The sequence below is a fragment of the Leucopleurus acutus genome, assembly GCF_964270905.1.
Source record: "Leucopleurus acutus genome assembly, chromosome: 7".
In the NCBI taxonomy this organism is placed as follows: domain Eukaryota; kingdom Metazoa; phylum Chordata; class Mammalia; order Artiodactyla; family Delphinidae; genus Leucopleurus; species Leucopleurus acutus.
Window position 1 is genome coordinate 59,241,277 of NC_139150.1, and position 24,217 is coordinate 59,265,493.

General features: G+C 35.8%; 1 protein-coding gene across 3 annotated transcripts in view; it reads right to left on the minus strand.

The window, feature by feature from the left end:
* The window catches only part of PTPRD (protein tyrosine phosphatase receptor type D), a 1,574,709-nt gene that overhangs the window by 984,732 nt on the left and 565,760 nt on the right, over positions 1-24,217 (minus strand). For all 3 annotated transcript variants that reach the window (XM_082842820.1, XM_082842821.1, XM_082842823.1), the window contains one exon: positions 16,278-16,311. The gene's annotated coding sequence lies outside the window, so the exon portion shown is untranslated. The remainder of the gene's footprint in view (positions 1-16,277; positions 16,312-24,217) is intronic.

Below are 24,217 nucleotides of genomic sequence, written 5' to 3' on the forward strand. Positions count from 1 at the left end.
TAAATCTTAGAGGCTTTAATATAAGAGAAAGTTTAGATTCACTCCTCCCAGGTTAAGAACCTCAAAGCATAGTAACTAGTGGATAGTCACTGACCATTGAGAGTACAGTCAGATTTACCTAAGTTATTTTAAGGCAATAAGACAATCCATGCATAAAAAACAAACAAACAAGACACATGCAGGCGAGGGTACACCTGGGGTAATTTTCATCTTACATTGGGCATGGTCTTATGTATCATCATTCTTCCAAGTCTCTTAAATGCTTTCAGTGTCTTAAAACCCACCATGAACAAAAATAATGTTATGGATATGCTGACTGGCTGTCAAAGAAAAAACAATGATAAAGGAGACATTAAAGAAAATTTAATTTGTCATGATAGAAAATATTTCTTAAAGAAATTGATGTCATGAGCAAAAGTATCATATACAGAGAGATATATAGTCATGCTCTCAATTGCTAGAAATTTAAAAAGATAATAGCACAAGTTAAATACAGGCCTATGATCAAACTTAACCCTGTAGTGTGTGTGTATGTGTGTGTGTGTTTGGCCAGTATCAGAAGTCCACTATATCACACTCAAAAAAATTTTAAATGCCTGCTATACCAATGCTCATAGCAGCATGAGTCACAATAGTCAAAAGGTGGAAACAAACCAAATGTCCATTGATCAGTGAATAGATGTGGAATACTATTCAGTTTTAAACATAAATAAAATTCTGACACTACAACATAGATGAACCTTCAAAACATTATGCAAAGTGGAATTAGCCAGACAGTAAAGGACAAATATTCTATGATTCCACTTACTTAACATACATAGAATAGTCAAATTCACAGAGGCAGAAAGAATATTAGTTGGGGTTGGAAGTAGGGAGTGATGAATAGGGAGCTGTTTCACTTGCATGGAATTCAGTTTGCATGAAAAAGTTCTGGAGTTGCACAGTTATAATAACTGCACAACAATGTGAATGTACATAATGTCACTGTATTATACACTTAAAAATGGAGAAAATAGTAAATTGTATGTTATATCTATTTTACCACAATGAAAACAAAATAAAATGTCTGCAAGGATTGAGAGGAGCTTCTTCTTGTAAAGGAAGTGGTATAAAATCATTTTCATAATGTAATGCATGAGGAAGAAAAAATTACTCAAAGATTTCATCATTATTAGATATTAACATTTTATTATACTGTGATTCCTCTTGATTGTAATTCATATTTCACTGTTGAAAACCTTTAAATAATCTCTACTGAGTGCACATGCTTGGAAAAAAGTCTACGCTAAAAATTCTTTTTCTAACATAATTTATATGTATAAGACATGTAAGACTTTTCTTACCAGCAATCAAATGGCTAGATAACCACGGTTGCAGGAGAATTTTCTGAGGTTTGAGCTGCCTCAGTTTCACCCTGTTGTAAAACTTAACTTCAGGTAAAACAACTTAATCTGTGATTACTAAAAAGCAAACCTTCCTCCATTAATCAAATTATCTTTTTAATTACAATATGTATGTAATTATTCCATGAAATGTATTGACTTAAATAATGTGTAGGACTTTGAATTAAATTTCACCTATGAGCCCAAATCCATTAACTCAGCTTAAAAGAAATTTGACAGTAGGTATTTAATTACTGATATCCCACTGAAATTGGCATTTAATAAAGAGAAACATTTCCTAAATACTAAAGAGCTTTAAGATATGAAATGAAATAGTCTATGTCTTGAAAATGAATCTAGTCTTAAAAGCAAGAAAAATTAATAGAGTCATGTTCAAAAGCCTTTAATAGGCCTGTAAGACTGAAATAGAACCCCTTGGGTCTCTCATTATGAAGTAACATTTTGCTCATAGACTTGGGGATGAAAAAAGAAAGCCAGTCTCCAGTGAAAGATCACATTATACACAGAACACAATGTGCAGAATATACATTCTTTAGTATTCAGTAATGATCTTAGCAATCTCATTTCAACAGATACTAAGAACATTTCAAAAAACGGGCAAGGAGACCAAATTTCAGGTCTACAAACTAGAAAGAACTCAATATAGCATTTTTTCCCCTAAAACTCAAGCTAAAGGAAGAGTTTGTCCAGAAAGTTGAGGCTGTGCTATGTCAACATGGCTCTTTAATTCTGAAAGGAAATAGAACACATAGAAATCTGATCCAGTTATACATTTTTACTGAGTAACCATACACACATAAGATACACTTCTATGTGCACCTATATATGAAGTCAGTGTCTTTGTGCATTCTTTATAGATTGTGCATTCATATAAATGGCTATATGAGTAATAAAGTAGAAATTCTCCATGAAAGAAAAATACTCATCTTGTTAATTTTTCCTGCTATCAAAAATGCCACAGTTGTTTTCCTGTAATTCTCAACAAATTATTTTCATCAAGCAAGAACCATATATTAAAATGTATGTATTTGTCAGCTAGTGAAGATCAGAGAAAAAAAAAATAATGTAAGCTAATTTACTGAGGACTTATTATGTGCTAAATACCTTTCATACATCATCTTGTTTCAAAATACAACTCCATAAGCATGGCACTATTATTGACCCTATTACATTAATAGGGAAAGAGAAGTTCAGAGATACAACAATGTTTGCTTATGGTCACATGGCCAGCAGAGTCAGGATTCATATTCCAGCTTTCTGTGACTCCAGAGCCTTTGGAATCAATCAGTATGCAAAATGTCTTCAGATACTGCCTTACCACTGATCAACAGTGATAGAGTTAAAGGAACAAATATCAGGGGCAGATGAAGCAGAGAGATGATGAAGGGAGCAAACTAACTACAGGTGACAGAAGTGGTTATGGATGAGAGACAGTGGGATAGTGCCTACTGAGCAAAATTTTTAAAATAATATTGTAACTTTCATGAACAGTGCACCCCCTTCGTTTGAAATAGAAATGTGCTCAGAAGTCATCATGCCCAGCACCCCTTCTGATAGTCAAGTATATTCTTAAATTTCCCTGCCATATCATCACCAGAACGTTTTTATATTCCCATAGTCTGAGAATTGCATTTCAGATCAAAATAACTTTTTTGCAATGATAATATGTGTCTTTTGTGGTTTGGCATGATTCAGATTCTTGTACTATTCTGTAACTTTCGTACATTTCTGGCATGATTCCCCAACTAGATTATACACTCTCTAAAGACAAAGCAAATGTCTTAATTTTCTTTATACAGTTGACCCTTGAACAACATGGGTTTGAACTGCGTGGGTCCACTTACCCTTGGATTTTTTCAGTAATAAATATCACAGTACCACACGATCTGCAGTTGATTGAATCCATGGATCTAGTACCACGGATTTGGAGGAACTGCATATATGGAGGGCAGACTATAAATTATACTCAACTGTGCGGAGGGTGAGCTCTTCTAACCCCCCGCATTATGCAAGGGTTGACTGTATTTCCCAATGAACCAAATCCTTTACATACATTTAGTAACTGATAAATATTTGAGATTCTGATTACAAAATAATTAAACAGATGGAAAAAAGTTACAAGAGCCTAAAGATTCATCTCAAACCGAGGGTGTACACTGAAGATACAAGTTCACCATTTTATATTCTCAAAAGAACTTGGATGAAATGATTTAAAAAATACTAACACAACTAAGCAAATTTAGGATAAGAAGATGAGAGAACTTAAATAACTTGCTCTTAAACATCCTGAGTATTTGAAGGAGGCATTGCCATGCTTGAGAGTTTCTTAATGCCTTAAGTAATACATTGTTAAAGTCAAATGACTTGGCCAAGGAGAAATTGCAAATTGAGATATTAACACATTTTTATGCTTACTTTTATTTCTATGAAGGAGTTATAAGCTTTTAGGAGGGACCTTAATGTATTTCTAATGATAGGCTAAGTTATGCTACAGTAACAATCAGGTCCAAATCTCAAACATTTATTTCTTCCTTGTGCTTACAATTTCAGAGTCAAAGGTGTTCGGCTCACCATGGCCACTCAAGAACCAGGAATGATAGAGCTTAGTTGCTGTCAATGACTTGACAATCATGTTCCAAAGAAAAGAAAGCATACTGTGGGGTCCAGCAACAACAATTAAATATTTGTCCCCAAGGTGATATTTCACTCTGTTCACAATATATTGGCCAGAACTAATATCAAGGCCCCATTCACTCACAAAAAGTTAAATAAGTATAAACCTGCATAGTGGATATATTTGGCAAACAACCACATTGTAGTCAGAGCACATTGAATTCAAAGTATAAGGCATTTTACCAACTTTTTATATACATTATTTTGATCATAGACATATACATTTTGCAGATAAAGAATACATCTCAGTAGTTTACTTGTCCAAGGTCACTTATCTAGTTGGCATAGAAGATGATAACTAAACCTAGATTTATCAGGATTTTCAACTTCCCATGTTGCATATTATAAGAATCTGTGTCCCGTTTACCTTGGGTATGAAAAGATGATATCTGAACAAAAGACTAGGCATTTCTCTGGGTCAAACGGCTCCAACCAAAGAGCTTATTCAATGTAGAAACATCATCTGTGTATGACTCTGACACTGATCACCTAGTATGATGAAGCTAGTCTTTGAGTTCTTGCAATAAGAATCTAGCACATTTCCATTTAACTTATAAAATATGTTCCTTCCAGGGTTTTGGCACTTATAACAACTTTTCTAATTAAACTAACTCCTAGAAAATAAATAAATAGTTTTCTTGACATTTCAAAATTGATTGCTTTTTCACCCTGGTTGTTACTATTTCTTGTAACTTTTAGTTATCAGTTGTCTGCCAATACTATACAATAAAATGAACTCCTTGATCACTAAGTACTACTATTGTGACTTTCCAATATGATGCATTCTCTCATCACTAATTGGTTCATGCTTCACTATTGGTTCCAGATTCTCAGTGGTGTCTCTATTTGATGAGTGTTGAAAAAAAATTTCCACATTGGATGTGACATTAAAAAATAAAGTTCCTCTGAAACAACTGTGCATCCTGAAACTCTCAAATAGTTTAAAAAGCTGCTCACAGTAACCCTCATAATTTACTGAACATGTATGCATGTTCAATATATCACTTTTTCTAAACAAAGTATTTCAAAGTTTGAAGTATTTACATTTTTTTTCTCTAAGGTGCTATCTGAGTGATAGGAATTTTATTTCCTGACTCAAGCTATTTCATAGGTTGAACAAATGCATATCTTCTAACACAATGTCATAATGTAGACATGTTATCGACATAAAAAAGAATAATGAATCAACATGTTCTGTCTTCACTTAACAAGCATCCCCATGTCTGAAAGCCTTTAAAATTGTTTAGTGTTTTCACCCATTTTCATTTGGACTCACAAGCACTGTGGAGACAGCCAGAGGCTTCAGTCAAACATTTTTTCTACACAATTTTCCCCCCAATTATATAGTTTTTTTTTTTCCTCCTTTTGATAAAACAGGCTTCAGACATAGGCGCACAGAGTAAGGTAAATGAGAGGAAAGTGAAGTTCTAGACAATCTTATACAAGTAGCTCAAAATGTTTACAGATTCTGCCTTTGCTCTAAGCCTAACCTAGGTCAGTAATCACAGTAAACCAATCCTTTCGTATATATTTTCAAGAAAGCAGTGAAATAAGATTACTGGTTCTTTCAGTGAGCACATATTTCACCCCAGAGGGCTTCAAGCTACCCAGTAGCATGACTCTGTGTGTGTGTGTGTGTGTGTGTGTGTGTGTGTGTGTGCGCGCGCACTCAAGACTTCACAAAACTTAGTGAAGGTGAATATGGGCAAGGAGAATGATTATTCCCAGTATGCTGGGTGAGGGAACAGTCAATAAACCAGGCACCTTCCTATGCATATACTTTACATTAACCCATTTAATCTACACAAATTTGGCGTGAATGCCACTTTTGATTTGCATTTTTCATTTAAAGACACAACCTTCTAATTAAAGTGAATAGTCCAGATACACAGAAAGCAAATGGCAGGGGGGCAATCTGAACCTATAATTTCAATCATATGTTCTTTTGAAATATGCTGTCTCATAAAACAATTATGACCACCCACGAGGGGCCTCATTTGCATATATATCCTTTTGCTTCTGGGACAACTGTCTTAAGAAATTTCAGAAGCCCCATGTGGCCTTCTTTGCCTTATGAAAAATACTTATCTCAGGTAAAATTTTAGACTTCCAGGTGAAAAAAAATTGGAAAGTACTTGTCTATCTTGATCTTTGATGAAAGTGACTTACAGGAGCCCAAGTTTATAGGTGTATTACAAAGATAACTTCCGCTGTACATTTGCAATGCCAATTACCTTGTATGTTTCCCTGATCCTAAGTGACCACTATGAAGTTTGTGAACCTCTGGCAGGCACATAGAGGCTCAGGCACCATACAACTTATCACCTAGGGCTACCAAACTCCTAGTCTGCCTCACAGCGAAACAAAGAAGTATAGCACTTAGCCAGGGTCTCCAAATCTCCCTGGCAGATCTAGTGATACATTTTAGTAGAGAAGATCCCAGCAAATAAAACTGAAAGATGACTGAGGGTGTGTGTGGGGAAAATGAATGGTGGTTTCAACAGCCTTACTGGGGGCTTCACAGAGGTGGTGAGATTCTTGGAGGTGATTCAATCATCTGAGAAAGTAGTCAACCAATATGAAGACTAACAAACATTTTATAGCAGTGGACATAGCAAGAATCTGGGGAGGAATAGAAGAAAGAATAGCAGTAAAATGTATTTTAAATAGCAAAATAATAAGAAAAAATGAAAACCTTTTCTCAAATGATACAATTAAAAAATTTGCATGTAAAAATACACAAATATTGTGATTAACGTTTCTGTGTTCATTTCTTAATTAGGCGCTCTGAATTAAAGAAAAAATAATGAAGGCGAGAAGTAGGTTATAGGTCTGAGGCTTCATGAACAGTTGGCTATATTCTTCAGAATATTATAAAATATAAGGGAACTGAGTGGCTGTCTCAGGCTCCTGAGCCCCAGTACAGAAAAGATTTCCTTCTTCTAAAAGGAGAAAAGAAAATAAAAAACTCTTCATGTGAAATCTACAGGCTGGGCCTTCCAAGAATTTGTGTCTCAATAGAGCTAAACTGGGAAATAGCAGAAGACATTCTGACTATGTGCTTATTCAATGCCAGGAGGTGCTAAAGACTTTGGATATGAGTCTAGGTGCTGAGGATGATTGGGAATTTGATTTTTCCCTTTGTACAAGCCAGCATGGCCAAAGAAGAGGCTTACACTTGAATGAATTTCGTGGAACAGTAAATGGAACACAATATTTCAGCTAATGCTTTCAGTATGCGTTTATGTGAAATCTAGTAAAGACCTAGAGCAATAAAGTTAACGCTTTATCCTTTCTAGCAAAGATTAATTCTTTTAATAATTCAAGTTGTTTGATCAGATTTGTTGAGGGAATTTCTACTAAGCAAGTAGAAGAACAGTTCAGGCCTACTGTGTCTCATTTTGGTGAGCATGTATTATTCCCCCCCACCCCAGATTTTAATTTAGTGATTACTTTTGAAATTAAAATAAATTTATTGAGGATACGTGATCATCCCCCCCTTTTTTTTTTACCCCCAGGATAAAGACTTTTGGTAATATCACATATCTGCTTTAAATAGGTGAACGTAAAATTTGTTGTCTGTGCTAGACATTTTGGAGACACTTTCGAAAGTGAAAGTACATGCAATTATTAATAACTATCTATCTATATATATATGGTTACACTTGTAAAATAGACATGAACTGGGATGGTTCGAGCAAACTAGTACATAAAGTTACCTTAGTTTTAAGCATCAATCCAATTAGGTATTAAAGAAAGGTGACTGTAAATAATTCTATGGCTTCACTGCAAAACTAGCTTTCAATCACAGGCTTGTTCTCATTTACAGGTTTATGAAGAAACATGATTCAACAAATGCATTTTAACATGAAAGGCTTAAATGTGATAGGCTAAAACTGCCATAAGAGAAGATAAAATGAAATATTTTATTCCTGTAATTATAGGTATTAATCCAGGAAAGTGTGTAGCATGTGTATATTAATACATTTGTTAATTCATCCAAGATAGTTTCTGAGACATTAGAAAGAATCAATTAAAAACAGGCTTTCTTAGACAAAGAGTATAAAGGGATGTGATAATATTGCTACTCTTGGTGGAAAAGAAAATATTTGAAAGTGGGAAACTTAATCCGGATCATTAGGGAGAGTTATTATTGAACAATCAATTGCAATGTGAAAATACTGTTATGTGAAGCTATACAATTCTCTGTGACTTTGGTCAAGTTACTTAAACTCTCAGTACTGCAGTTTTCTCATCTGTGAAATGGATTAATAATAGCATTTCCATTGTAAGGTTGTTGTGAGGATTAAATTTATATGTATAACATGTAAAATAGGGCTGATACATAGTAAGCAGTATAACGTCTAGCTATTGATTTTATGGTGCTCCCTAAAATAATAAAACTTTGATCATATTTTGTAATCATTTATCATGACTTGCAATAACTTTCTGTTCCACCTTCTTTTGCTTGTTTCATGTAACATGACATAGGAACCATTGACAAACACGTCTTTATGTGTATTACTGCTGTAAAGAAAATTATTTTGTGTTGCACCTCTCATGCATTCATTCTGAAAACAGCTAAGTAGGGAATCCTCGCATAAGAAAACTATGCAACTATTAGTTTGTGCAACAATTAGTTACTGAGCATTTACTCTGTACCAGGGTTAGGGTATACAACAGGGAACATTCCATCCAAAGCCACTGTCTTATACTTTCTATAGATTGTAGTAGGAAAAGTTAGACAAGTAAACACCTTTATAATAGATGTGGTGGGTAGGTGCTCTGGAAGCAAAAGAAACTAGATTAAGTGGGATAAGAAGAGGCAGAGGTGAGGGAGAAGAGCATTGTGATAAGATGACATTCGAGCAGTGACTTAACGGTCAGGAGGGGAAACCACCTGCTGTACATTGGGAAAGCATTCCAAGAAGGGAAACAAGTAGATAGGTCCTCAGCCCTGACATTGCTTACCAGGTTCCAGGAAGAGCAGGGAAGCGGGATTAGCTTGAACAAGTAACAAAGGGGGACAGAGACAGAAGACCAGGTCTGAGAGGAGACCAGATCATGAGTAACTCTTAAGGCCCTTGTAAGGACTTTAGCTTTCAACCTAAGTAAGATTAAGGAGAAGCTGGAGGGTTTTGAGCAAAAGCCATGTGAAACTGGAATACAGCATGCTTAGATTTTTGCTTTTAATATGGTGATCAAGAGACACAGGGAAACAAATTCCTGAGCTCCCTGAAACACTGGCCTGCAACCAGTCAATGGGAGATTCTGTCCTCCAGTTCTCCAGGTTCTCTACTGTCCTAGAGTCTTTAGAGGAGAGATGAAAGAGAAGTAAGAAAGTGAGAGAAAAGAAAAGAAGAAAGAGAGAAGAGAAAGGAGAGATCATTCCTGTGCAAGTAGGGCTCATTGCAACTTCTCAGACAGTCACGACTGCCTTAAAGGAGCAACTGAAGCAGAGTTCGTGCTGCTTTTAAGGAGGACAGCAGCCACACTCTTACCAGGTTCTGAATTTCCTAGCTTTGCCATGTAGTTGCTTTGTGACCCTGAGAGAGTCATGCGATTTATGTAGCAGTTTCCTCATCCTTAAAATACACTAAATCTGCTTCTCAGGCTGGCTGTGAAAGGTAAGTGCCTGACATATAATATGAGAATATCAGTGTGTGTTGCTACTGTTTATGATAACAAAATGAGATTTGTGATAAGGTGGTATGGATTGCAAGATGGTGCTTATCAAAATATCTTTATTATAAGATGTTCTTTACTGTAAAATGCACCATTAAGTTGAGGGCTACTGTAAGGCTAAGTAAGAGACTACATTAAATGTTCTAATTGATTTTTAAATCTATCTAATTTTCAGAAATGTTAAAGTGCTATTGATACAAGGAGAAATGTCACTTTAAAATGATAGTAATATGATTACCAAAAAGGAAGAAAAAATTTAAAAAGCAGTATTTGGCTAATACGTAAAACATGAGATCCAATAGGTAAGACTATTTCTGCCATGAAACTACCTTAAATTAGAAACCACAAATTATGGATGCATGTGTCAAAATATGACTGCTTCAGCGAGTGGTGAATTTGCATATACAATGATTTTAATCAAAGTCACCTATTTGATTGCACAATTATCTGTTTTGCATACACAAAATTTGAATTCTGTACATGTGAATCCTCATTTGTACATGCACCCAATTATTTTGTTGATGCAACTTAGAAATCCCTATTTAATATATTAGGGTGTTAGTTATCTTCCATTTAAAGCAATATGGATTCAGTTTTTACTGACTAGTAAAACAGAACTGGAAGAACATGGGAATGGATCCTACTTCTACTTATGACAGAGGGGGATGCTACTACACTTGCATTTGGTGCCAAGAAAAAGTAAAAAACATGTTTTCTCACACATGCTTTTGCTTCTTTTTGCCTTCTTATTTAGAAGTTATTTCAAAATTTAAAGAAGACTTTAGTTCACAGGGAGAAGCCTTGAGTGGTGATCATATTGAGTTCACTCAGTTTTGCACATTACTTGTCTCTAAATGATGGGAGTAGGCTGTTGATCCAACTACTCTTAAGCATTAGAGAAAATTTAGAGCTGGTAAAAGGTACCAAATTTATAATCCTAAAGACAGATGCTCTCTATGGAGCTCCTAAACAACAACAACAGAACAGCTTGAAAGCAGTGAGGCAAAACACTCTATAATATTCTGGTCTTGCTGCACATTCAAGAATCTCCTTGGCCCTAAGTGAGGAAAGTGTAGTACAATAGGTTGGGAAAATTAATGACCACAATAATAAGATTCTAGATAAGCAGGATGTCTGTTTTCTAACTAATTCATCCTGACAGGCCCACTGGGACACAAGCCTGTTCAAAATCCAAAGTTATTCACAACCTCACGTTAAGAGGTTGCTCTGCATTATAGATGGGGCATTGGTAACAGCAGGTGTCTTTTGCCATCTGACTCTTTCAGACTCAGGTCTTTTCTGCATGCTTTTGGGATCACCCTTGAGGATTCAGCTAAGATCCTATTTGGTAACCTAAGTAGACACAATATTATCGCTGTTCCTCCTGTTGTTTACTCAAATACAGAAGTGTACTTGTGACAATGAGATTCTACATTAGGGCAAGAGTAGAAATCCAGTTTGGAAATATTCACAATTTTGCCAACTACGTCATGATCCTATTTGGTAATCAGACTTTCAAAAGCTCTGAATTCTCAAACTTTGAACCTTGCCATCCAGCTCAAAATTGAGTGTTGTATAATAAATTTCCTCTTGAATAATTAAATTTACTCATTATTGTTGGAATCCCAGGTCAAGTCTACCTATGGTGATTCTTCAACAATACTATGTGGTCTGTTTTTTTCCAATGTTCACTTTCAATATCTCCAGGGAGGAAACACGCTATAGTAATTAAAAGCACAGTGGGTCTTGGAGTCAGCCATATCTGGTATGGGAGACTGAACCATGTCTCAAGGTATTTGTGCACTGGTTTTATTCCTTCCTACAGTGACTTTGGGTTTGGACATTTGTTTTGACCAATGAGAATTTCGCAAGCATGCTGCAAAGTGAGGCAATTGCAGTGTGGCTTTTTCCTTGAACACTTCTTGGAATTGAGCTGCATGCTATGTGAAAGTATAAGCTGTTCTACTAGAGATGAAGGTCATGTGGAGAGCGTCTGGAGGATGACTCATCATGTAGAAAGAGGAGACACATGAAAAACAGACCTCCTGTTAAGTGCCTACTTGAATGTAGCCACATAAGTGACCCCAGCCAACTTCAGACAGAGCAGAATAACTGCCCAGTAAACCTACAGAATCATGAGGAATACCAAATGGTTATTTTAAGCCACTGAGATTTAGGGTGGTTTGTTACACAGAAATAGATAATTGACATATCTTGGATCAAATTCAGGTTCCATTACTTGTTTAGCTATGCAACTTGGGCTAGTTGTTGAAGCTTTCTAATCCTCACATTTTCCAGCTCTACATTATAACAATGATTATATGACCTCATAAGATTGTGAAATGGAAAAAAATAAAGTAATAAAAATAAAGAATTTAGTGCAATGCCTTAGCCATTGTAAGCGCTTAATGAACAGCAATTTTTATGATCAATTTCATCACCTCAACCATCACCACCACTATGACGATCATCACCACTAACACCGATGCCAATACCAACATCACTAACATTGCCACAAACACCTTCCTGCTGTCTAATGCTTTCACGATGCTCTTTGTGTCTACTGACATAATAAAAATCAATCTTTCCCAACTAAGACATTTTTTAAGCCTCATATACAGGCAAAACTTCTTTCTTTACGGTCAGTGATGATGCAAAGCAATGAAACTAACTCATTTAGATATCCCTTCACATTATTTCATTAGTTTACTACAGAGATAAAGAGATTTAGCAAGATCACTCAGAAAGTAAATGGAATGGTCACATTTGAACCCATGTCTTCTTGCCATGAATACTGTCTTTTAAAGACTTCTGGCTATTCTAAAAACAAGAGCCTCCCATGAAAAAGGAATTTTCATAAAGACATACATTTTGTAGTGCTTACTGCTCTATTCCTACCACCTCGTGCTTAGAATCTGCTCTAGAAACACTTGTTAAATACATTAATCAATTGACAGTTGATAAGTAGTTTAGCAGAGCATGGGTTCTGGAGCCAGAATATCTTACACCGGAAAATCCCAGTTCTACCATTTACCAGCTATGTGAACTTGGGAAATTTAACATTTTTGTTCCCCACTTTCCTTAGATGTAAAGTGGATAACAATAGTACATATTATCTAAGACTTTTTAGGGCATATGAAACTCTCAGATCAGTACCTGACTAATAGTAAGCATCGTATAATACCTAGTATTGATCATTATTAGTTTGTTGTTATGTTGAGCTCTATTGTTATGCGGAATAGTACATATAAAATATTAATTTAAAGAAGAGGAATATGTTTACATATTGAAAGAAAGCCAGGAAAGAATGCAGTGTGTGGTCTAAAACAATGGCTTCCAAGCTCTGTTCTCAATTAGAACCATCGGATGATTAATAAAATTCCGATTCCTGCCCAATTCACTCTCTTCCTCAATTCTCTATATTTATAACAATTGTACCAAAGGATAATGTTTGCACAGTCAAGTTAGGAAAGCACTAAAATCAAATTAATTTTAATAGTGCAAGTTTAAGCACGCTATGATATGATTAGGTAAGATATTTTGGAGTACAGGGATTTTTCCTTTGCCCTTCAAATCCAATCAGGTGAGGAGCTGAATATTCTACCCAGGGTTCACACCACATGCCATTTGGATGTCCCTTCTCTTCTTTTGCTTCTCCCTTCTCTCCCCTCATACTTAGAGAGAAGGCAACTACTCCTCAGTCAGTGATACTGCCTCTCCTGAATGTGAGGAAAAACTTATGGGGGTCGGTAGGCCCTTGCTACTCAAAGTGTGGTCCATGGAGCAGTAACATTGACACTGTGTTAAAAATACAAGTCTCAGGTCTTAATGTAGGGCATTGGTTCTCAACTCCAGTTCCCCATGGAATCACCAGAAAGCTGGACCATTAATCTTTGGATGCCAGGCTCCACCCAGGAAACTCTGCGTTAATTGTTCTGAGGTGGGCCCAGGTGGTAACTATTTTTTCTCAAATCCTCGGGTGGTTCTGACATGTAGTTGGGGTGGAGACACACTCATTTCAAGGAAAGAGAGCAGAAAACTTCAGATCAATTTTAGAACTTCTCCTTCCATGGCCTTCTCCAGGCTCCTAGGAGAATCCAGGTTCCAGAACGTCCTTTAGATTTCCATACACCACTGGACAAGGAATTCTTGGCTTATTATTCAGGGCTACTGACCCACCTTGCCTAGTCTGATTTCTATCCTGCTTTCTTGATAATCTCCATGGAATCTGAATAAGCTTAACTATTAGACTAGTTAACATTCATAATATCAATAGAACACTGTACTGCATTTTCAATGCAAAAGTCAAGTACTTTCAAGCACAGCAATGCTGGTAATGTTTACTTATATTATGGTTAGGACTCCAACCCCCATGACCATCATTGCTTTTTATAATTTTACTGTTGCAGGGTGATGATATTATGGCCTCTGAATGGACTGCAATGTTTTAAAAATGCATCTTGTTTTGTAACATCTTACACTTCATGCACTTGAAAATTATTTAACTCAAACAAAATGACTTTCTTTAATCCTTCACAGTTTACCATGGATTAAACAGTTAATGAGAGGGAAGCTAGACTTTGGGGGCTAGCAAGATCCAGTTCTCTTTGTGGGTGGCTGAACTAAAACCGGCAATTTTCTCTAATCTTAAGATTGATCTTTACAAAGTGAAATAAGAGCACTAAAAATCAAATCCGAATCAAATGCTTGAAAAGTCACCTCTCAACTGAAATTCCTTGAATAGGGAGTAGAAGAAGAGAATTATTTATATAATATCTTGCCGTTTCTTGAACCAGCACCTTTAGCATTACTTGAGAACTTATAGAAATACATATTCTTGAGCTTTAGTGTAGTCCTACTGGATTAGAATCTACATTTTAACAAGACAGCCCAGGTGGTTCCTAGGCACATGGAAGTTTGAGAAACATTAGTACAGTATACATTGGACTCACATATTTTTTTTCCTCCAACATTTGTTCTTCCCTAAATCAAACCCCATACAGCTTCCCATACCTTTGCCCGTTCCTCTTTTTTATCCAAGCTCTTTATGAACTTTTCTTTCATCTCCAAATTTCTTGTTATCCCTCCCCCAATTGCCTGCCTCTCTGGCCATGTCTTATAGGCAGCGGCAGGATGATATACAAAGGCACACTTTCATTAATTTTTTTCTTTATTGCAGTTGAATAAGAGAGGAAATAGTGAAACTTTTTCTCCGTCTACTCTAAACCAATAAACTCTCAAAGAAGTAAAATGGGTAATGTCCTGATGCAAAGTCTTCTCCTTGTAAGTCTGAAAATGCAGAGTCCATGAAAATACCAGTTTCCCAGTATTGTAAAAACATACAAATATGTTCAGTTTGTTCCTCCAAGATAGAGATAAAAGGGTACCAACTTCTTCAGAGATGAATTAGATTGATACAAACCACACCCACTCATCTTAGTTTTCAATGACCAATCATGATAATCCAAGGCAATTATGTAAGTTAAGATACAAATTCCTTTTCTACTTTCACTTCTTTTAAGAATAATAGCAAAAAAACAAAAATAATTATCTGTGCCAGTAAGTGTTGGGTGTTTCACTATCGATATAAACACTATAAAAAATTCCTTCTAAATACTTAAACAGTAACTAACAACAAGATACTATTTTTATAATTGATTGAGAGATTTTGATTGAGAGTGTGAATAAGTGAAGCATCTGTGAAAACAAACATCTCCATTGACATAATGTGGTTGAAAACTAAATTCTTTGTTTTAATTGAAAAAGAAGAGAAGAAACAAAACATCTTTAAAAATCTGATGTATTGCCAGGGAAAACCTCTTTCAAATTTCCTTTCTTGAGGGCACACCATTGCAGCATATATTTTATTATCATTATTATCTTTCACAACATGTAGTACCATGTTTCATTCTCCCACATGTAATATTACCCAACAGAAATCCCCAAAAGGAGCCACAGTACATTCATAACAAAGACAACTGTCTTTCAACTTCTGCTTTCCAATATGATTTAATCAGGTATGAAACCGGAAAAATGAGAATCAGCCTGTCCATCATGGCCATGATCATTAATACCGCCATGAAATGAGGGGAGAAAAAAGAAACATCTGTTTCTTCTTACCAAACTTCCAGATAATTTAAAACTACTCAAAAATTATTTCTTTAAAAGACATTCTACTGCCTCTGATAGCGTGAACACTTGTATGTTTTCTTAGGGTCAATCCTGGGCAAGCAGATGGGACAAGTGAAATGGAAAACATTTGGAAAACAGTAGCCATTCCTAGGCTCCTGGTATATGTGTACAGGAGGCTCTCTGATTTCCAATTTTGGCTCAGATCAGAAGAAAAAAGGTAAGGGTAACATCCCTGAAAAAAAGCTCAGTCTACTCTAGGGCACGCCTGACTTTCAATCCATTTAAGTGCTCACATTTTTATGGGTTTTAAAGGTGACATAAATCCCTTGGAATCTTAGAACAGAAAACATTCAATGCAGATTGAAAAGAGAAAAACCAACTTACCACAGTAGTTCAGTTAATTGACAGGCACCATCATCTGAAACAACAAAAACATATTTTGATATTACAATCATAAAAACTACCAAACTTTTCAGATTGTCTTAAAGCACATACTGTGAATTTATATACAGAAGCAAAACTAAGTAAGCAATGAAAATACCTTATCTGATCTAAATCATTTAGTTTTTTTCAGATGAAAGTGTTTCATCCCCACTATATTAGGTCCAAATTAGATAACTGGTTGTTTTTCAAAATCTTTTGAATACACACACTGGCATATGTATATTTCACAACATTTTCTTCTGGTGTTCAAGTTTAAAAGGTAGGCAGAAATACAGAGTCTCCTGTATAATACAATCTTGGTTCTGACATGAATGCAATCATGACACACTTATCCAAATACACAGCTCTGATAATGCCATATAAATTAGTTCACTGAACTCAAAAATCATCTCTATTGTCTATACAGAAAAAAACTATAGTATTTATCACAGTGCTCAGCAGCTTTAGTCAGCTTCTCCTATTCTCCCTAAGATTCTCTCCCCAACTTCTCCAATACACCCTCCTTCTACTTTTCAGGTTGATCTCCCACTATTTTCCCTTGTGCCGTGTCCTCACACCCTACATTAAACATGTATTTTCTTTTCCTTAACAATATTTTAATTTGCCCCTTTTCTTCGGCCTCAATATTCTTTCTACCCAATCTTTAGGTCCACCTCAAATAACGTCTCTCAGTGAAACTTGTCTTGATGCCCAAAGAAGGAATGCGCCTTCTTTTTCTAGGTTTTCCCACCATATTTTGTACCTTATAACCATCTTCTGTCATTTAAAAGAATAGTTGCATGGCACCTGTTTCTGCCAATAAAGCTTTAATTTTAAAGGACTATTAATATCTATTATGAATGAAACACTTTAGTTTCATGAAAAAACAAATTAAGGAATTGAAGAAAATTTCCTCTCTTGATAAATGACTTTTTAGGCAAGTTCTTTAATACTTTTTATACCATATGGGAATGCTTTTTCTCTTTTGTTGTAATATTTTAAAAAAAGCATTTTTTTTGGCAGGCTTGAATTTTGTATGGAAAGGTGATAATACTTACTAGACCTCTAATTAGCACTGCATATGTCTGAAATTAGTGTTTTGAAGAACAGTGACACATTTGCCTTCAACCATGGTCACCCCAGCAGCAAGGCTGACATTAGTAGCATAATCTTAGAAAAAAAAAATATCTTTATGTAGAATGAAATGATAACATTGCCTTGTTGGTAATTTTTTTTTATTTCTGGCCAATTAATTATGTCAGATCAGACTGCCTACATGAAGCATGCAGGTGTATTACACATTCACAATATCTCATCCTTCATTCTCCTTCTAGGCCCACAATCACTTTGGGCTTCAAAATGTTGGCAAAGAATTCTGTGCAATTGCTCATATCAGGTTTCTTTTTTTTTTTTTTTTTTTTTTGCTGTTTGCGGGCCTCTCACTGCTGTGGGCTCTCCCATTGCGGAGCACAGGCTCCGGGCACGCAGGCTCAGCGGCCATGGCTCATGGGCCTAGCCGCTCCGTGGCATGTGGGATCTTCCCGGACCAGGGCACGAACCCCGCGTCCCCTGCATTGGCAGGCGGACTCTCAACCACTGTGCCACCAGGGAAGCCCCTGGGTTTCTTTTCTTTTTTCCCTAGATGATTATAACTTGGCTATCCATCTATTTTATTAAAGACTTTCTTATTGTTTTCATATAACATATTAAATATCCAGAAAAAGTACCATTGAACTGAATAATTAAATTTTAAATTACAGATGTAAACATTTTAATGTGGAGATTCAAAATAAGAGCAATGTTTCTTCATTTAGTGAGAGGGAGAACTTTATTAGATTCTTTGTGCCTAAACCTAGAATGTGATATTTCATCTTCAGAATTATGTGTTCTTTATTCCAACCCTCTACAGTTCTTTTCACAGGAAGAACAACGGTATAACACATAATTAAGAAAAAAAAAATATATATATATATATATTTAAATTGTGATTCAGGGAAGCCCCTAAAGTAAAATAATACTCAGTAATTGAACATGTGTTGATCATTGAGTCTACAACCAGGTCATTAGTGGACACTTTCCCCTACAAGGGTCAAAGTTACCAAAGTGTTTTAGCATGAGTAAATAAGATACCATTATGGAAGTACCTTCAGAAATACTAATAAAAATGAATTTGTATTTAATTGAGTTTAGATATAATTATTAATATCTGGCAACCTATATGACTTTGATTTCCTTAAAAAATAGAGTGTGGACTTTACATACTGGTTGGTTGAGGCTGGCACTTGTAGATAAGGAAGCAAAAAAATGTCAGTGGTAAGCACCCTGGAATTTACTGTTGCCTTGCTCTTCTGTGCCAGACATAATGCAAATATAGCTGGGCTAGGAACTTCAGGGATGGATGGCTTCTTGAGAATAATGATCTGATGGTAGTCTCCTGTTTCATTCAAAAGACAACCAAAATTTAATAAAGAAAATCCCATTAGAAGAAAATGTTTAGCAGGGAATGTTCTCATTGATATCTGTTCCAGGGATATGTCAACAAAGATTTTCTTTCACTTGAGTGGAATTGCCAAAGAACAGGACCAACCAAAATCTCTAATTCTATTGAATAGTACCAGAAATATTTTCAATTATCTGTAATTTCTAACATTTTCATCTAATTCACTAACTTTGTTTATCCATATTTTCTATCTTTCTTTCCTCCCTCCCTTCCTTTTTGTCAAATGTATTTTCCATTCCCTTTTTTTCTTCTGCATTTTGATCAGGTCCTGAGAATGGCATCCACAAAACATGGAAATCCTTCCACATAAAACAGATAACTAAGTGTATACTAAGTGTATAATTGATGGAGAAGAAAGAAGATCCTATCAAAAACTTTAGAACTTTTGTTTTGACTCTGGAGTTGCTGGCACAAGTGTGAGAATAGAGTCATCCCAAATAAAATGGTTTATGGGTAGCACATGCACCTATATGTATTTTTTTCTTAAAAGAAGTTTTCTGAAGACTTTTCATATGCAAATTTATTCAAATAGCATTTACAATTAGCCATCCACCTCTCTATATCTGACCATTTAATCCTCATAAAGGGCATCTATTTTCTAAAAAATAATCCCAGTGTTTGAATGCAGGAACAGAATACTAAATTGGATATAATTCCAGTATTGTGATCATATTATTTGTTAGAAAATGAAGTGAAGAATAAATTAGATATGTATTACTGCCTTCTCTGTATATCTCTATAAGCAGGTGGTAGGAATAAGCCAGCTATTTCTGTATTTACTTGTAGAACCAATTATAGAAATAATTATGAAAACAAATGCAAGTAGGTACCGACTCCGGGCACAGAAAATTATTTTAGCAATGAAATTCCTGAGTTCCAATAACATCACTGAAACACATGCCTGCACATATAATACATACATATCATATGTATCTCTATCTCTGACATACATATACACACACGCATATACATATATAGATACAGATATATACGTAGGTGGCCAGAGGAATTCTCCTTTCTAATTTCATTAGATTTTCTCTTAGCATTTCCTTTTCTTCATACCAAAACTCCAGTCCTCATTTTTCATATCATGCATGAGCAAGTGCAGGACTTGAGCAGAAGTGACAGAAAATGATGGTAACAGGGAAAGGAACCAAGAGTGAAAGGGAATTGGTATGACTAAGCCTCACTACATATATTTCATAAACAGCCTCTGAGCCAAAGCCCAGAATACACTTCTTTATTAAAAAACAAAAAAGGTTAAACATTAGGTTTTACTTTTTTCTCCTGAAGTACAAATTACTCTTATTTTGGTCATAATTAATTGTGAATTATTTATCTTTACTTACAGAGCTGGGTAGAAATACAAATTAAAGTAGCTCCATTTTGGTCAAAAAGATGCATCAGATATTGTAAACCAACAACAATCTCACTACAAAAAACTTTAGAAAACTGGAAAAAATATAACAAATATTTTTTGAATCATATAACTGAGCAAAATATATTAAGGAGAACTTCAGTGGCCAAAATTAAAGAAAGAAGTAGAAATGACTGGTATGGAGTTACTGATCTTTTGGCTCTCTGGGACATTTATCGGTCTTAGCCAAGAGCCTTGGGACTTCACGGACAAGATATTAAAATGTCTCTTATGAAAATTTCCCACACAGGTGTGGGGTTTGAAATGGTACTATTGACAAGACAGAGAAATTCCACAGACAGAATTTAACAAAAAACTATTCCCAGGCTTGTACCTGAGAATAAAACTTAAAGCTAAAAAAGAACTTAAGCTCGAAGGTATAAGATCCAAATTTATTAAGAAGAAAAAACAAAAACTACCAAAAAAAAGAAATATTATGTATAGAAATAACTGAGTAAATTAAAAGTTCAAAACAAAATGATATAAATAAATACAAATATATCAGTAACCATAATAAATGTATTGGTTTACAACCTTCAGAGTTCCCAGGTGAAATTTGACATTGGCCCCCATACACAGAGGGCAGGGACAGACCAAGAAAGAGACAGGCCACTTCAGAGTGGCAGGTGGCAGTCTTAATACACAAGGGAACTTACATACCAGGCTTGTCTTGGGCGGCCACAAGATGAGTAGATCTCCACACCAACCCTACAGAATCTTAAGTTTATACAGAGGCCTTCCTGGGGTTCAGTCACATGTACAGTCCAGATGGTCTCAACAGCACAGTACTATTTCAAGGTTGTGTCCTTGAAATGCAAATGAATTTAAATGCTAGTTGAACACAGAAATTCTCTTACTCTCCTTTCCTTCTTCCCAGGATTGTATTACCCTTCATCATCACCTCTTGTCACCACCAGTAGTATCTACTTGCTCTTCTCCCAGTTCTACCAAAGAACAGATTAGTCTCAAAGGTTCTCCTCTGTCTAATGTTTTCCAAACAAACAAAGCTATTTTATAAATTTTTAAGGGCTTTTACTTCTAGAAGTAGATACGAAAGAAATAAAAGGGAAGATTATCAAATACATAAGTAGCAAGGGAAAAAGCTCTTAGTTTCATCTAGGGTGACCAACTTGTCCTGCTTTTAAAACTGAAAGTGTCAAGTCCAAGTCCCAGATGCAAGGAATCCACCCTTCATAATAGTCCCAGTAAACTAGGATTGTTGGTTTCTCTAGATTTTTAGCTAGCCTCTGGTATGTGTCATGTCCTTAGAATATAAAGGACTAGGGCTTCCCTGGTGTCTCAGTGGTTGAGAGTCCACCTGCCGATGCAGGGGACATGGGTTCGTGCCCCTCCAGGAAGATCCCACATGCCGCGGAGTGGCTAGGCCCATGAGCCATGGCCACTGAGACTGCACGTCTGGAGCCTGTGCTCCGCAACAGGAGAGGCCACAACAGTGAGAGGCCCGCGTACCGCAAAAAAAAAAAAAAAAAAAAAAAAGAATATAAAGGACTATAGATTTTTACTTTTTTGTCCCCTCTTTTTGCCCTTTCTTTCAGCTTTTGAGGCCCCTGCCTTTTCACTATACACACCTCCAGGCACTTCCATGAGAAGACTGGCCTTCTCACCACTCTTATTCAACATAGTTTTGGAAGTCCTAGCCACAGCAATCAGAGAAGAAAAAGAAATAAAAGGAATACAAATTGGAAAAGAAGAAGTAAAACTGTCACTGTTCACCGATGACATGACACTATACATAGAAAATCCTAAAGATGCCACTAGAAAACTACTAGAACTAATCAATGAATGTGGTAAGGTTTCAGGATACAAAATTAATTGACAGAAATCTCTGGCATTCCTATACAGCAACAATGAAAAATCAGAAAGAGAAATTAAGGAAACACTCCCATTTACCACAGCAACAAAAAGAATAAAATACCTAGGAATAAACCTGCCTAAGGAGGCAAAAGACTTGTACTCAGAAAACTATAAAACACTGATGAAAGAAATTAAAGATGACATAAACAGATGGAGAAATATACCATGTTCTTGGATTTGAAGAATCAATACTGTGAAAATGACTATACTACCCAAAGCAATCTACAGATTCAATGCAATCCCTATCAAACTACCAGTGGCATTCTTCACAAAATTAGAACAAAAAATTTTACAATTTGTATGGAAACACAAAAGACCCCAAATAGCCAAAGCAATCTTGAGAAAGAAATACAGAGTTGGAGGAATCAGGCTCCCCGACTTCAAACTATACCACAAAGCTACAGTAATCAAGAAAGTATGATTCTGGCACAAAAACAGAAATATAGGTCAATGGTACAAGACAGAATGCCCAGAGATAAACCCACACACATATGGGCACCTAATTTATGACAAAGGAGGCAAGAACATACAATGGAGAAAAGACAGCCTCTTCAATAAGTGATGCTGGGAAAACTGGACAGCTACATGTAAAAGAGTGAAATTAGAACACTCCATAACACCATACACAAAAATAAGCTCAAAATGGATTAAAGACTTAAATGTAAGACCAGACACTATAAAACTCTTAGAGGAAAACATAGGAAAAACACTCTTTAACATAAACCACAGCAAGATCTTTTTTGACCCACCTCCTAGGGAAATGGAAATAAAAATAAACAAATGGGACTTAATTAAACTTAAATCTTTTGCACAGCAAAGGAAACCATAAACAAGACAAAAAGACAACCCTCAGAATGGGAGAAAATATTTGCAAATGAAACAACAAAGGTTTAATCTCCAAAATATACAAACAGCTCATGGAGCTCAATATCAAAGAAACAAACAATCCAGTTAAAAAATTGGTGGAAGACCTAAATAGACATTTCACCAAGGAAGACATACAGATGGCCAAGAGGCACATGAAAAGATGCTCAACATCACTAACTATTAGAGAAATGCAAATCAAAACTACAATGAGGTATCACCTCACGCCAGTCAGAATGGCCATTATCAAAAAAATCTAGAAACAATAAATGCTGGAAAGGGTGTGGTGAAAAGGGAACCCTCCTACACTGTTGGTGGGAATGTAAACTGATACAACCACTACGGAGAACAGTATGGAGGTTCCTTAAAAAACTAAAAATAGAACTACCATATGATCCAGCAATCCCACTACTGGGCATATACCGTAAGAAAACCATAATTCAAAACGAGACATGTACCACAATGTTCATTGCAGCACTATTTACAATAGCCAGGACATGGAACCAACCTAAATGTCCATCGACAGGTGAATGGATAAAGAAGATGTGGCACATATATACAGTGAAATATTATTCATCCATAAAAAGATACAAAATTGAGTTATTTGTAGTGAGGTGGATGGACCTAGAGTCTATCATACAGAGTGAAGTAAGTCAGAAAGAGAAAAACAAATATTGTATGCTAACACATATATATGGAATCAGAAAAAAAGGAACTGATGAACCTAGTTGCAGGGCAGGAATAAAGAGACAGACATCAAAAATAGACTTGAGGACATGGGGTGGGAGGGTAAAGCTGGGGCAAAGTGACAGTAGCATTGCATCAACATACATATACTACCGAATGTAAAATAGTTGGCTGGTGGGAAGCAGCAGCATAGCACAGGGAGAATGGCTCCGTGCTTCGTGATGGACCTAGAGGTGTGGGATAGGGAGGATGGGAGGGAGGCTGAAGACGGAGGGGATATGGAGCCAGGTGTATGCATATGGTTGATTCACTTTGTTACTCAACAGAAACTAACACCATTATGTGAAGTAACTATACTCCAATAAAGACCTATTAAAAATAAAGACTGTCCTGTGGCTCCCTGTTCCCTTATTTAAATACTTTACATTATAAAAAATACTTCAACCATGTGATAAATCCACTAAGTCAACAATTGTGTAGTAACAAGCCAATGTCAAAATAGTGGGTTAAAATGAGTAAGGAACAATTTATTCGTTAAGTTTTTCTTTACTCATTCAC